Source organism: Camelus dromedarius, chromosome 26 (assembly GCF_036321535.1).
Source record: "Camelus dromedarius isolate mCamDro1 chromosome 26, mCamDro1.pat, whole genome shotgun sequence".
Lineage (NCBI taxonomy): Eukaryota > Metazoa > Chordata > Mammalia > Artiodactyla > Camelidae > Camelus > Camelus dromedarius.
In genome coordinates, this window is record NC_087461.1 from 17,831,263 (window position 1) to 17,845,734 (window position 14,472).

The window sequence follows — 14,472 nt, forward strand, 5'->3', positions numbered from 1 at the left end:
TCTCCCCGGGGCCGGGACCGCGGCGTGGCCCCGGCCGACCGCCTGGGAAAACACCTACGAGTTTTCCCTCCGATGGTAGAGGGCGCCCCGATGCGCAGTTGGAAAGGGCGATCGTGCCTCCGCACCCCTTACCCGCCCCCGAAGGAAGATCGTATTTCCTAACGTGCTGGCGCCCACGGCTCTCCACGGGTGTCCCCGGCACTTTCCCGCGTCCCCATCCCCCCACGCCAGAGGAATTGGGGAGGGGGGGGCTGGGCGTGGGGGCGGGGGAACAGAGGCGCCCAGCGCTGCAAGGAGGCGCAGGGAGCTTCCCAGAACCGCGGCCCGCCCCGCTCAGATTTCACTTCTGGTCACGCACACAGAGTTCGCTGATCTGTGCTCCGCACGCACCAACTCCAGTTTACGTGCTCGGGAGGGGCGGCCTCTGGGTGGGCGGAGGGCGAGCGCTTGGACCGGGGCCGGGGTACTTAGCGAAACCTGGTTTCGCTCTTTACAGCTTTTATTGGAACTGGTTATTTTGCGGCACCGCCCAATTACGGAGTGTATCTGCACTGATCTCCTCCTAATCCCAGTCTGAGAGTCTCCGTCTTGCTTGGGAAGAAAATCGAAGTTCGTCTAGAGTGTTCTTCCTTCTCGAGTGGAAAGCGTTTACTCTCGGTGAAGCCAGAAGAAAGTTCGAAGGAAATAGCGCCTTTCTCCACGAAATCCGCTCTGCGGGATATTTCCAATACCTCCTGAGTTGCAGTGCACTTTCCCCACCTCTCCCCAACCCCGTATCCCCGCCAGTATTTCCTGAGACAGCCCGGAGAAGGAGAGGTCCTGGGTGTCCCCGGCACTTTACCGCGTCCCCATCCCCCCACGCCAGAGGAGTAGGGAGGCGGGGCTGGGCGTGGGGGCGGGGGAACAGAGGCGCCCAGCGCTGCAAGGAGGCGCAGGGAGCTTCCCAGAACCACCGCCCGCCCCGCTCAGATTTCACGTCAGGTCCTGTAAGGCAGACCCAAATTATTTGAAACACTAGAGTGCTTCGGCATGAATGACCGGGGACGCGTACCAGGTCCAGGCGGTCACAGGCCTGCACCACCCGCCTGGTCCAGGGGGACTGGGCTTTATTCTGGCCTTAGAGGAGGGAGTGCGGCTTGGACCGTCCTGCCGCCCTGTCTCGCCCAGCCTGGGAGAAGCCTGGCTGTCTTGGACGCGGACTCCGCTGAATTTGGCCTGGGTTCAAGGGCAGATTATCTGAGTCTCTAAGCTGAAACTGAAATATCAAGTCCCTTAGCCTTTTCTCTGGGAACCAGATTGGCCGGGTTGTTGCCTCTAATTGTAAGGTGAGTGACAACGCTTCTGTTGTCTTTGAACAATAAAGGATGGTCTTTATAAGCATTTTAAAAATAGAAACATGGAAACACTCCTGCCCCACCCCCTTGATGAGCTCATTAAAACCACACCTAGTCTTCTGGGAACTAAATTTTAGCCTTACTTCCTACATAGAGGTCTTCCAAATATAGCTGCATTTTAGGGAGCTGGGGAAATGGCTGCTCCAGCAGGGTGCTCTCTGGCTATTAATTGCTTGTGCAAGAGCGGATTTCACCTGGTGGGGTAAAATTAGAGGAGGTTTGACTCAAACACGTTTTTAAAGTCTAGCAAAAACTCGATCTGGTGACCCGGATTACTGGATAGAGAGAGGATAACTGGAAAGAAATAAAAAGTTTGCAAACTTTTCATTTTTCTTGGTCAAAACTTGGTTACACAGGCTTGCAAAAGCAATCCTTGTCTTTCAGGAGAGTGCTAGAAAAGTGAGAATTTAAACTTGCAAGGGGAAGCCACCAGAGGGTGATGTGATTCAGGAAGTCTCACTCTCTTTTTTTTGTACGGGAGGAAGGTAATAAGGTTTATTTATTTACTTTTTTTTTTTTTTTTTTTTTTTAAGCAGAGGTACTGGAATTTGAGCCCAGGACCTCCTCCATGCTAGGCATGGGTCTTACCACTGAGTTATACTCACACTCGGGAGACCATTATTACAGTACATTACAAAACAGATTTTGAAGCTGTTTGCAGCCAACAAAAGGCACTTTAAAACTGAGTTGCAACGTTGCAGTTTCCTTGAAGACGCTTTCTCCACTTGCAAGTTGGGACGATGATAGATTTGTCACCTGTAGTTTGGAAATCAGAACTCCTTGGCTTACAGAAACCAATTAACAACGGAAGGTTACCCGCTCAGTGCATCAGCCTGTGTAACCCTAACTGGCTCTGGGTTAATAAATATAATGCAGGACACTGCTTTCCAGTCTTATTCATATTCATAAAATAGTTTTAGAGATTACTGGGATAAACTGGAATAAATAGGGGGATACCTATATGTGGCTTGGCAAAAAAATGCATTTCATTTTCTTAAATTATAATAACAATAAAATACAAAGAGTTCGAGGAAGATCACGTACTGAATTTCAGCAAAGCTTTCAATATTTTTAAAGAGGAACTTGAGCCCAATTTCATAAGCGTAACTTCCTTCTATCTGGTTTCTATTGTAGCAACTGTACCTACTTACCAATAAAGATGTTTAAATAATGACCTCTTCAAAATTCTGATAATAACCTTCAGATGAGAAACTGTACAGATACATGAGTAATGAAGTTAAAACCATTACTGTCATCTTTAAATTTTTCACAGTTGAAATGGTATTTTATATAATCAGTCTGGTAGGACTTATTTTTCATTGGCATACGTTAAGTTTCTTACGATAATGTGATTGGATTTAATTTAGAATTGAACCTGTTCATATTAAGTCCTCGTAAGTGACAAAGCTGTAATTTGCAAAACTTATATGCACTGTCAGAGCATTTAGCTTGGATGGCACTAAAAAGACACAGCAGACCCAAGGATGAAGCATCCAAGGGAGGAGATGCAAGGCCACCTCCCCCAGCTCTGGGCCACCAGCTGCACCCCATGCCCCGCCCCCACTGCCCATGCTCCCTGGGCTTTGGCCTTGCTCCTCTGTTACTGGAAACACAAACTGATTCTTCCAGCCTAGCCTGGACGCCTGCAGCTGCTGGCTGACGGACCTGCTGGCCTCCCTCAGCATCTTGCAGTGGATTAGAGGTGTCCATCAGACCTGAGGGGACCACTTGTGCATCCCAGATAAGACCACATAGGCAGCTGGCTGCCTTAAGGAGTAAAGGGGTGTCTACATTCCTGCCACATCGGGATTTCCCCTTCAGGTCCCCCTAGGACTCGGGGAGGAGGGCAGACAAGGATGAAAGGGGCACTCTTCTCTGTCCTCCTCCCTCCTTGTGGGACATCACTGTACCCGCCCACTTTCACGAGCACTGTGTAAAGTGGGAACAGCAACTGAAGGAGGGAAATGGGGCCTGGGGCAGAGATGGAGCCCTCATGTGGGGGGGTGGGGTGAGAAATCCCCCGATTCCTAATGCTCTCAGCCGTGGCTGTTGTTTCTCTATGGAGGCCGTGGGTAAAATGAGCCCGTGTGTCAACCAGAGATCTGTTCTCCTGTACAGAAAGCTAAAACTCAGGTCTCGCAAAGTTCCTGAATCGCACCGTTCGGTGTGATGTGTGTCATGTTTTTGTTCACTGCTTTGTGCTGTGACTTCCCCAAATGTGAGGTCCCTGAATCACACTTTGAAAACAGAAACTACTGAGTGGTGCTTCTCCCTTCCACCTCCCGGATGGAAACTCCTGGTACAGTATTTCTTAACCTCAGGCTTCCGAGATTACCACATGGCCCGGGATGCCCCTAGGAACTGCAAGGTTCTGTCCTCTGGGCGATGCAATAGCTTTCATTTTTCACATTTGGGGGGCGGGGGGGAAGACAGGCTCAGCAGTGAGGCTCCCCCAAACTCTGGGGACAAATGTCGCAGCATCCCGGGTGTGTTTGTGGAAGTTATCTCTGTGCAGTTTCAGGCCCGGCCCACGACTCCTTATTCACCTGAATCCCCTACCCCGGTTCTATGCATCACCTGCAAACACAGTGTAGAAAGAGCGCTGGCTGTGGTGTGAGGGACTCTTGGCAACATGTTGCCTTGGAGAGGCAAGGAATGGGTTGAAAAAAGTAAGTATAATCTGATCTGCAAATGTAAATGCAGACCCAGAAAAAACCACTAGGGTAGCATCCTCTCCAAAAACAGTCCTTCCTGACCTCCTTTGAAATGGTATTCTTCAGACAGTCCACGTTAGGAAATTGGCCAGATTACTATTTCCACAGCCTGAATAAAAAGGTGTTGGCTGCTTATTCTCTCGTGACTTGTTGATCCAAGTGAGTTTTACACGTTTCAGTTTTTGCCCTTGCAATTTACGTTACAGCCCTGAAAACAATTGCCAACAGATTCCACTCAGTGTGGATTGGGGAAACTTCTTTCCTTTCTGAAATAAAGCCAAGGGTCATGTTCATTAGAACTTTTTTTCCTAGGCATCAAGATGCTTTGATGGATGGATTTCAAAATAATGACGCATCAGAATACATCTCGACCATGTTAAAAATCACGTTGATAGCCATTGTATTTTAAGTACTTACTGCGCCCAGGGACTCTGCTTATTTCTCTCCTGAAGCAGGCACTAGTCTCTCCCTTTGCAAGTAGGATATACTTGACTTTAAAGAGGTTAAATAACGTCCAAGGAAACTGGATTCTAATCCGGGTCAGTCTGATCCCAAACCCCAAAAAAGCCAACTTTCTGCATCGACCAGCACGTGGTTGCCTCCCACAGCAGAGACACCTGGGTGCAAGCTGATCATTGTTGGTACCACTTGGAGGAAACAGGACCGACCACTGGCCAGCTGTGAAGACCTCCCATTGCTTTCCCATCCCGGCCTCAGCCTTGTTTTTGCATGAGGTCGGTTTTTCTTTTCAGGGTCTATCCTCAAGATGAATGGATTTCAGCTACACCTCCACCAGGCCTTCATATTTGTAATCGTTTCTCTCTGACCGCAGGAGGAGAGGCTCTGAAGGTATTTCAGCTGTCACCAGGAGGGCAGAGATGTGAAAGAGGGCTAAGCCCAGGAAACCTCAGAGATGGAGCACCAATTTTGCTTATGCTTAAAGTAAGCCAGCTTTAATTCTTCTTGGGGTCTGCGGGAACCCAGAGAGACTTCCTGCCCCATCTCCGCGCCCCTGGTGCTGGGAGGGATGACGGGTGTGTGGAGGTGCTGCAGGGGCTTAAGAACATCTCAAGATGCTGTGGGTGGATGCACAGGCTGTTTTTCCCACTCGCCCACCTAGCTCTAGTCCTCCAGGCCAACACTCTCCCCAAATGATTCCTCTGCCCAGACCCTGAGGGATGGATGCAGCCTATTTTTCCCAGCTCACAGAGCCAGTGTTAAACTCTCCAGGTTCTGTGGGAGCTGGTGGTTAAATCTAGTCATTACTAAAAATAAAATTATAAGTAAGTGAAATACACATGAAAAGATAAGGTAATAAATACTAAAAAAAATTACCACTTCCTGATTATTTTATTGTGCTGTGTTGTTTTCTAAGCTCCTGAGGTCCCTCATGTCTATTACACCACAGTGGTGGAAATACTATCACAGCATGTCTCTTTCCGACCTTGCATTCAGTGGCCTCGCATTAGCAGCTTAAAATAGGCCATCGTGGGAGTATTGACACCACAGAAGCCAGCAAATGCTACAGACCAGGGCAGAGCTTTCACAAAGCTGCTTGTTAAATATTTACCAGCACACCGCTGCGCCCAGGTACTTGTGCCATACTTTTTAGTTCTCTCTGACACACTTGAGGTTGTTTTTGTAGTCTACCCTCCCTTTTCCAATAGTCAGTAATTCATCGGAATATCTCTCATGTCTACCCAAGTAGCAATATCTCCAACAATGAAGGGTTGGAGATATTGCTCTGTCATCTCTGGAACTTCATCTCTGTTCTAACAGCAGAGCCACAGGAAGGGGAGCAGGTCACCAGAAGCCTGTCCTGAGAGCCTGGCTGTGGCCTGGGATGCCCCCTCGGGGCTCAGGGAGCCGGGCCACCGGCAGTGGGGCAGACATGTTCATTAATAATCTGAACTCCCAAGCTGATGCTGGCGGAGCTTAGGGTCAGAATTGCCCCTTGCCTCATAGGAATTGCCTGGGGAATTCTTGTTCTGTGCAAGGGGCTTGAGATCTGAATTTCAGAAAGCTTCCGGAGAATGGAGCTGGGAGATACGGGGCAAGTGAAAAAAGCACTTTTTTTATTCAAACGTCCGCTTTGCCACTTTCTGTCCACATGATAGTAGGCGAATCACTAAATTCATGGAGCTTTGGTTTCTTTCTTTATAGAAAGAGAAAAAAAATAGAAGCTACTTTGTTTTCATTTTACTCTTACACTTTCCTTTCCTTTTTTTTCTTTAATATCAACTGCTATCTGTCAATAACCCACAGCTTTGACATTATGAGAGAAGTGAAATCAATTATTCCGTGTATTTAAACTGTACTAAAATACTATTGAAAAACATAATGCTTTCCTTTCTTTGTTAGTTATTATCACTAATACAAAAACCTTGAAAGTTACTGTAATTAGGCTGTTTTACATTTAAGCAATCTAAAATGCAGAGATAGGTAACTTGTCTGAGATCACTTAGATAATACACAGAGCCAAACTTCTAGCCCAGATTTGCTGCTTTCAAAACCAGGCAGCCATTAGGTTATGATGTTCTTGGACTCAGCAGGTGCTAAGTTTCATTTCATTCAAGAGCCGTTCATGTGGATCAGTAGACTCTAGAGATAAGACCCTCATTGTCCGTCTGCTGCTGCTTATTGTCCTTGAAGCCACTAGCCTGTCATCCCCACTTCCTCTGCAGCCCTTCTGTCAGAGTCCACGCCAGCTTGGTCCCCCCCCCCACCTCCTTGCTCACTTGAAAGCTGCCACCATGGGGGGTTCTAGCTAGCTGAACTGCTGCAGAATCAGCTTCCCTGCTCCACCCACCAGATCCAAGATTCATGTGCGGTCTGGGGCACAGACCTCCAAACAGGGCTGGAGTAGTAAGAAGCATCTTCTTAGCTGTAGTTAATTTAAGATGGAGGAGCATTGGACCCACCACATAGCTCCCGTGAGTGCCTAGTCCCGATGTCCAAGCCGTAGCTGTAACTGCTCCCGGAAGAACACCAAATTAGCACAGGAAGAGTCTGTACTTTTAAAAAACTTAAATCTGATTGTGAAACTATTTATGTTCGGGAAAGACCTTTGCGAAAACAGAGATCATGAAATTTTTACCCCCAGTCCCAACGCTCAGATCGATGATAACTGCTGTCCACCTTGTTGTGAACATCATTCTGATTCTTTTTGTAATGCACAGAAATTAACATTTTGTTGCCTTTACCCCGGGTGACTGCTTCCAAAATGAGCTTTGAAGGGGGGAGGGTATAGCTCAAGTGGTAGAGCGCATACCTAGCATGCACAGGGTCCTGGGATCAATCCCTGGTAATTCCTCCAAAAATAAATAAGTAAACCTAATTATCTCCCCCTTAAAAAACAAACAAACAAAAAATTAAAAATAAAATAAAATAAAATGAACTTTGCAAGTGAGAAGCAAAGAATAACCACCACACCATTTAAAAAGCAATTTGCTGCTCATTTGTTCATTCACCGAACACATGAGTGGGAGTTCTATGGCAGGCAGAGCTCCACGTGCTGGGAAACAGCAGCGAGCAAACTCAGGGAGCAAACTCCCCTTCAGGGAGCCCACAGCTTGGGGAACCGTGAAACACTGGACAGATAAACAAATACAGAAGAGTTCAGTTTATGACAAGTGCCCCGAAGGAAATGAACAAGGTGGAGGAAGTAAAGGGAAGTGAAAGATGCTATGGACTGAATCTTGCTAAGCTCAGAGAGGACCTTTCTGAGCATGTGCCCTTCTCGTACGGATGTTGGTGTAGAGTATAGCCACCTGGACCGGGTCGAAAGTCGCTGTGCAGGAGTAGCCGTCGGTCACTTCAATCCATGCTTCAGTTTTGCTATAAGTTGATGTGGGTTGATTCTCAAAGGAAGCAAAGATCTTAGAGGTGACTTAATTCAACACTGCACTTTGTAAATATGAAGATGACATCAGAGGGTGACTTAGCCAGAGTCGTGTTATGAGCAGAGAGCAGAATCATGTCTAGAAGTTAACTTTTTTAACCCACAGACCCCATCTATTATTACTGTAACACACAACTCCTTTCAGAGAGGAGTAATACAAGGAAACAACGCTCTCTGTGGCTCCCGTAAACACAGTGTAACCAAATATAGTCAGTTGCATCCTATCTGCATCATTTTTGTTTCCCTCTGATGCAAAGTCTGGGGTGAAAGAAAGAATAGAGATTTTACATAACATCCAGATGCCTTTTTTTTTTTTTTTTTTTTGCCTTTCCCTAGCTGTGTGATTTGGAAAAGCTACTTAATCCTTTATGAAACCAGGATGCCTAGTAAATAGGTTATTATTCCAATGTTTAAATGGAGAAAACAGTAAGTGGTTATGAGGGGGTGGAAATGGCATACATAGAGTGATAAAATTTAATGTCTTCAATGCAGGAGAAACAGAGTTGAACTTGCTGGTGGCTGGATTTTTCTTTCAACTGAATAGGGCCCTGGTTAGTAACAGAAACCCCAAGTCCGTGCGTGGAGAAACCTGGTAACCAATCCAGCAAGTCGAAGCCGTGTCACTGTGGTTTTTCTTTTTAAGATACCAAACCTTCCAGTTTTCTTTAGGGCCTCTTTTATTACACTCGCATTATTTACTGCATCGTAAGCTGTGTGGTAGTGGTTTCATTTTTACCAGTGCCCTGGATTACCCCACTGCAAATCTCCCTGGGGTTCTTGGAAAAATATCTGAAATCGATAAGAACCAGGACATTTTTAAGGAAATACCCAACTAAGCTGTTCAATGTTCTACACCATTTGCAGAGGTTTTAGGGAAATATTAACAGCCTGTTTAGAAAGGTCGATTTAAAGGCCGATGTTTCTGTCTCGGAGACCTCCATGGAGTGCTCACTTTTTAGAACACTGAAACAGACAGGAATTGGCCTCAGTCTTCAGCTCTGAGGCCCCCGAGGCAGGCTGCTCTTTTCCTAACACAGCTGGGTTGCTGCGGACCCAGCGAAAGTGGTTTGACCCAGGGAGAAAACGTGGGCTTTGTCTCAAGGTTCCCAGACACCGGACCCCTCCAACCAGAGGCTGCTTCCCTCCACTTTGCTGCCCCTGGCAGGCATTTCTGCCTGGAAAAGGCGTTTTCACCACAGCTTGGTGGCGGCAGCATTTCCAGAGGGATGGGTGAGGGCGCCAGAGACAGATGGCTCCACCAGAGGAGCCGGACAGCAGCCCACAGAAGAGAGAAAGCTGGTGTGGCAACCTCGCTTCCCTCCTGCTCTTCAAAGGAGTCTCCTTTCTTCTTTCTTCCTTTCCTTTTTAAAAAAGAAAACAAGATATGCGTTAGTACCAAATGTGACAGGAACAGAAATGAGTATTTCTGTACTGGTGACTATGTGGCTGAGTTCGTGAGCTTGTCTGCGTGGAAGGTCATAGACTTTGCCAATAACATGGGATCACGATTCAAAATCACATACAAATGAACCAGTAAAACTCTAAAATCCAAGTAAAAAATTCATGTAAGCAAATTCAGCAAATACAGCTATTATTATTGAAAGGGAGCAGAATATGCCACCTCAAAATATACCACTTTAGTATATTGATTATTTTGAATTAAAGTCACCAGAGAATACTACTCAGCCATAAAAAAGAGTGAAATAATGCCATTTGCAGCAACATGGATGGACCTAGAGATTATCATATTAAGTGAAGTAAGTCAGAGAAAGACCGATATCATATGATACCACTTATATGTGGAATCTTTAAAAAAATGCAAATTCTATTTACAAACCAAAAATAGGTTCACGGACATGGAAAACAAACTATGGTTACCAAAGGGGAAAGGGCAGGGGAGGGATAAATTAGGAGTTTGGGATTAATAGACACACATGACTATATATAAAATAAACAAGAATCTACTGTATAGCATAGGGAACTATACTCAATTTCTTGTGATAACACACAAGGGAAAAGAATCTGAAAAGAAAAAAAATATATGTATGTATATGTGTAACTGAATTGCTTTGCTGTACACCTGAAACTAACATTATAAATCAATTACACTTCAATAAAAAATAAAATTAAAAAAGTCACTTGAGAAACCGCTGGTACAAGATGGACACACTGACCCTCCTTTGTCCCCCTGAAAGGAGGAAGTAAATCTCCCATGTGAGGTTACCCTCCCTGTACCAGGAGGGTAGAGAGACATCCTTATCACCAGAGATAGGGAATTCAAGGCTGAGAAGGCTGTGTAAACAAATCTTATTGCTTCCTCCCTAATTTACAATCCCCAGTCCAAACTTCTTTGTGTTGTCAGTTCTTCACACATTTATTGTTAGTTGTTGTTGTTGTTGTTGTTGTTGTTGTTCTGGGGGGTTGTCTAAAAGGTATAAAAGTTGCTTGCTTTAGTCACTTCTTTGAGTCTCATATTTTTATGGACTCCCCTAAGTACAAAATTAAATTTGTTTTTCTCCTGTTTAATCCATCATATGTCAATTTAATTATTAGACCAGCCAAAGAACTTAGAAGGAAAGAAGAAAAGGTTTCCTCCCCTACATTACAATGATGGAGAAAAAAAAAAAGTAGTAACTTATTCTCCATGGAGAAAAGTGCTTAACTCTAGCAATAATTAGATAAGGTGAGGTGTTTTCCATGGGGTAAACAACTAACTTCTTTAGAAAAGTGTAAAATTCCACGGGATTACACACGCAAACACACACACACACACACACAGCACTGGTTCTGAAGCTTTAGTATACCTAATGCTAACAGCTTGTTAAAAAAAAACAAAACGCGTATTCCTGAATCCCACCCCTAGACAGCCTGATTAAATAAGTCTGGGGTACAACCCAGAACTCTATTTTAGTAAGCTCACCAAATGCTTCTGATGCAAGAATCAGGTCCCTGGACCAACGTCAGAAACCCTAGCCTCCCAACCAGAGAAAGAACACTTATTGTGAAATATACAAAGTTAAACTGCAAGAACATTGGTGTCACCTTCCCAAAGCCGATGTTCACATTTTAAAACATTTGCTTATACGCATTTGTACAGAACTTTCAATCTAATGTTCAGTCTTTATGTTCCATGAATAGTAGCAATTGCTTAGAAAAAAATCCCAGGAGAAAGAGAAAAGTTATTAGTGCTACTCGTTCACATAAAGCATCTCAGACGGTAGTGAAGAAAATATAAAACTTTTTTTTAGTTGAAGTATAGTCAGTTACAATGTGTCAATTTCTGGTGTACAGCACAATGTCCCAGTCATGTATATACATACATAGATTTGCAAAACTCTTTCAATTAAGGCAACTTTGTAGCTCAGAGCTCTGTTGAATTTACTGAATAGAAGAGATTCTTGTGCTCCTAATAGCAACGTTTCCTATGATTTGAGGTCTGTGCAAAAACCCTCCATGTGTTCTGAGTTGCCTGAATTACTCTTTCCTTCAGGGTCTTTTGTTAGCTTTTTTTTAATCATTAAAATATCATATTTTTTCTTGAGAAAGAAAGAGAAAAGAGTCATTGACCAACCTGGGACTTTGGTCACCTTAATTATTATTCTACCTTTATTTACTGCCTTTTTTAAAAAATCTTGGGCAAATTATTTAATCTCTCTATGCCTCAGTTTATTCACTCATAAAGTGAGGGATGGTAATAGTTTATTTTATCCATTCTAAGATGAACATTTCCCCCATATTTTAATATCTATGAAATCAGAATGCACCTCACCACTGACAACTTAAAAAAAAGCATTGTGTCCTAGGTTAATTGGCACCATTTTTCTTAGTGGTGCATAAAATAATGGAGTGTCTTATAATAGTGGTGTTTTAGATGAGATGAAATATAATAATATGTATATCCTAAGGTTTTGTCAGGGTTAACTGAGCCAAGAAACAAAATGCTTAGAACTGTGACTCAACATTAATCGCTCAATAAATGTAATCTATTAGTATTCTCACCTGTGGTTGGATTATAAATTAGTGCTTCCTTGGTGGCCCTGTAGATTGTCCCCGATATTTCTACCATTATATACTGCATCATGTATCTTTGTATGTAAACTTTGACGTGCACCTCTGACTACCATAGATTTCCAGAAGTGGAAATACTGGGTCAGGAAGCAGGGACATATTGAAAGGATGGACTTACAATCATGGTGACTAGAAAGTCAGTCAAACCTGGGTCCACATCACCAAACGATCTTAGTCACTTCACTTAACCTTTCTACATCTCAATTTTTGCATCTATCAAATGGGGAGACTAATAAAATTCACAGGTGTTACAGAGAAAAACCAGAGGCCCAGAATGGCATCACTTCTGCTAACGTCCAAAGTATCAAACCCAGACTTAACCCCTAACCTGTCTACAGTTTCAATCTCCCCTAGAAATGAAATCTTAATCAACCAGTCTGAAATTTTCTGGTCAGCAGCAATGATGTCATCTGTCATGTGGACCCTTTTCATTCCCCCACTCCCCAGAGGCAGAAGAGGCATCTGGACGATAAAACCCCTGCCATCATTCCCTTACCTGCACCCCACCTGAAAAAAAAAGTGTCTTGACTTGAAAATAAGCCTTTTCTTTTGCTGATAGCTCCCTGCACCACCCTTCTGGCTATAAAACCCCTCCATTTTGTACAACCCCTTGGAGTGCCCTTATAGTTGCTAGATGGGGTACTTCGCAATTCATGAGCCACTAAATAAAACTATTTGGATCTTCAAACTGACTTGGTCAAATTTTGTTTTTTGATGCAGGCATATTGTGAGCTTTAAATAATACGATGCAATTAGACACAGTACAATACTGGCCCATAGTAAGTTCAAAATAAATGTAAGCTATTTTACTAGGACCTTGAGATGCCAGCAGGACACCTGGCTTCCCGTTGGCTTCACAGCAGCCTGCGTTGCACTACGTGAAATCACCAGTTTTCAATGGTGACCCCGTGTGGCCGTAATGGGAACAGCACCCGCAGATAGTAGGCTTGTGTTGTCAGAAATGATGAGATTCCTCAGTTCTTTCTCCCCGTGCTGGTTGAGCAGACTGTCCATCAGGAAGACAGAAGCCTGCGCTTGGATTCTTGAACGATCTGAGGTAGACAGACTCAGGAAAGGGACAGCGCTGCCCATCTGAATCGGAGGGCCTCAGCGATTGCTTTAAATGTTGCTGGCTGATGACCTCATTAAGATCTCAGAGACACATGTGAGCTGGGGAAATGGTTCAGTGTCACTTCTACTGAAACTGTGTAGGAACAGTCGATCTCCCCGCGTCACACAACCATGAGAAATCACTCCGGCAATTTTATTTGTCCCTTGTAAATCCCGACAAATTCTAAGACTGAATACTGGTGAGTGGTTGGGACTGACACCTGATGCCAGGCTGTAATTCATAAGAAGCCTCCTGGGTTGAACTTCTGGAGACGCTGGGAACCGGAGTTTGGAAATACAACTAGAAGGGATTCTATAATGAGCACATTGAACCTATTAAACACCTGACTTGTCAGATGATCAATCTACGTATTTCATTGATTCTGTTTCATAGAACATCATGTCAATCTTCATTCCATGGTTTCTACAATCGACTCAGAAGGATTAAATGAAAGAGAATATGATTTTAAAATAAGCTTTTACTTTCTTAAGTAGATAGTGTTTAAAACTACGCTAAAAGTCTCTCTGTCTATGCATCTCAGCCCCTAAATCACCGCCTCACAAAGTATCACCATGTAACAGAAGTTTATGGTCTCACCATTCTGAAGGCTAGAAATCCAAAATCAAGTTGTTAGCAAGGCTATGTGGGAGAGGCCGGTGGGAGAATTCTTTCTTGTCCCTTCCTAGCTTCTGTAGTCTGCTGGCAATCTTTGGTGTTCCCTGTCTTGTAGCTCCAGTCTCTGCCTCTTCATCGGAGGGCACTCTCCCCCTGTGTTTCTGATTTCTCACGGCTGTCTTCTTGTAAGGACACCAGTCACAGCCCCCTGCCGCAGAATGACTTCAACTTAACTGACTGCATCTGTAGTAAGTATTTCCAAACAAGGTCATATTCTGAGGTCGTGGGTTAGGACTTCAATATACCTTTTTGGGGGGGAGGGGCACAATTCAATCCATAATAGTAGGTAAACTTTGTAAGCCAATAAATTAAGGTTACCATCTGTACTCAGTACTCAAATACTCAGTAATCCCTGGAAGTTTGGTTCTTTTCCCCCATGTTTGAGAATCTATGTGGGTCCTTATTGATGGACATAGAGAAACCTGAATGAACCAACCTCAGCTAACCAGAACCTCCAACTTATTGACAAAAATGTATTTGCATTTGCCTTTCCAAAGGAGAAATCACAAACAAGAAAATAATCGGATACCATGAGTGTAACTTTTTATTAAATATTGAGTGGAAACAAAATAATATTTATAAATATATATGTGGTAAGAAGGATTCTAA

General features: G+C 44.1%; 1 long non-coding RNA gene across 1 annotated transcript; it reads left to right on the forward strand.

Annotated features, from left to right (window-relative positions):
* Nucleotides 1-466: 466 nt before the first annotated feature.
* LOC135319364 (uncharacterized) lies at nucleotides 467-13,967 on the forward strand. The gene is made up of 3 exons (XR_010377881.1): nucleotides 467-1,325; nucleotides 4,941-5,050; nucleotides 13,919-13,967. It is a non-coding gene; the product is annotated as an uncharacterized LOC135319364 (long non-coding RNA).
* Nucleotides 13,968-14,472: the final 505 nt, after the last annotated feature.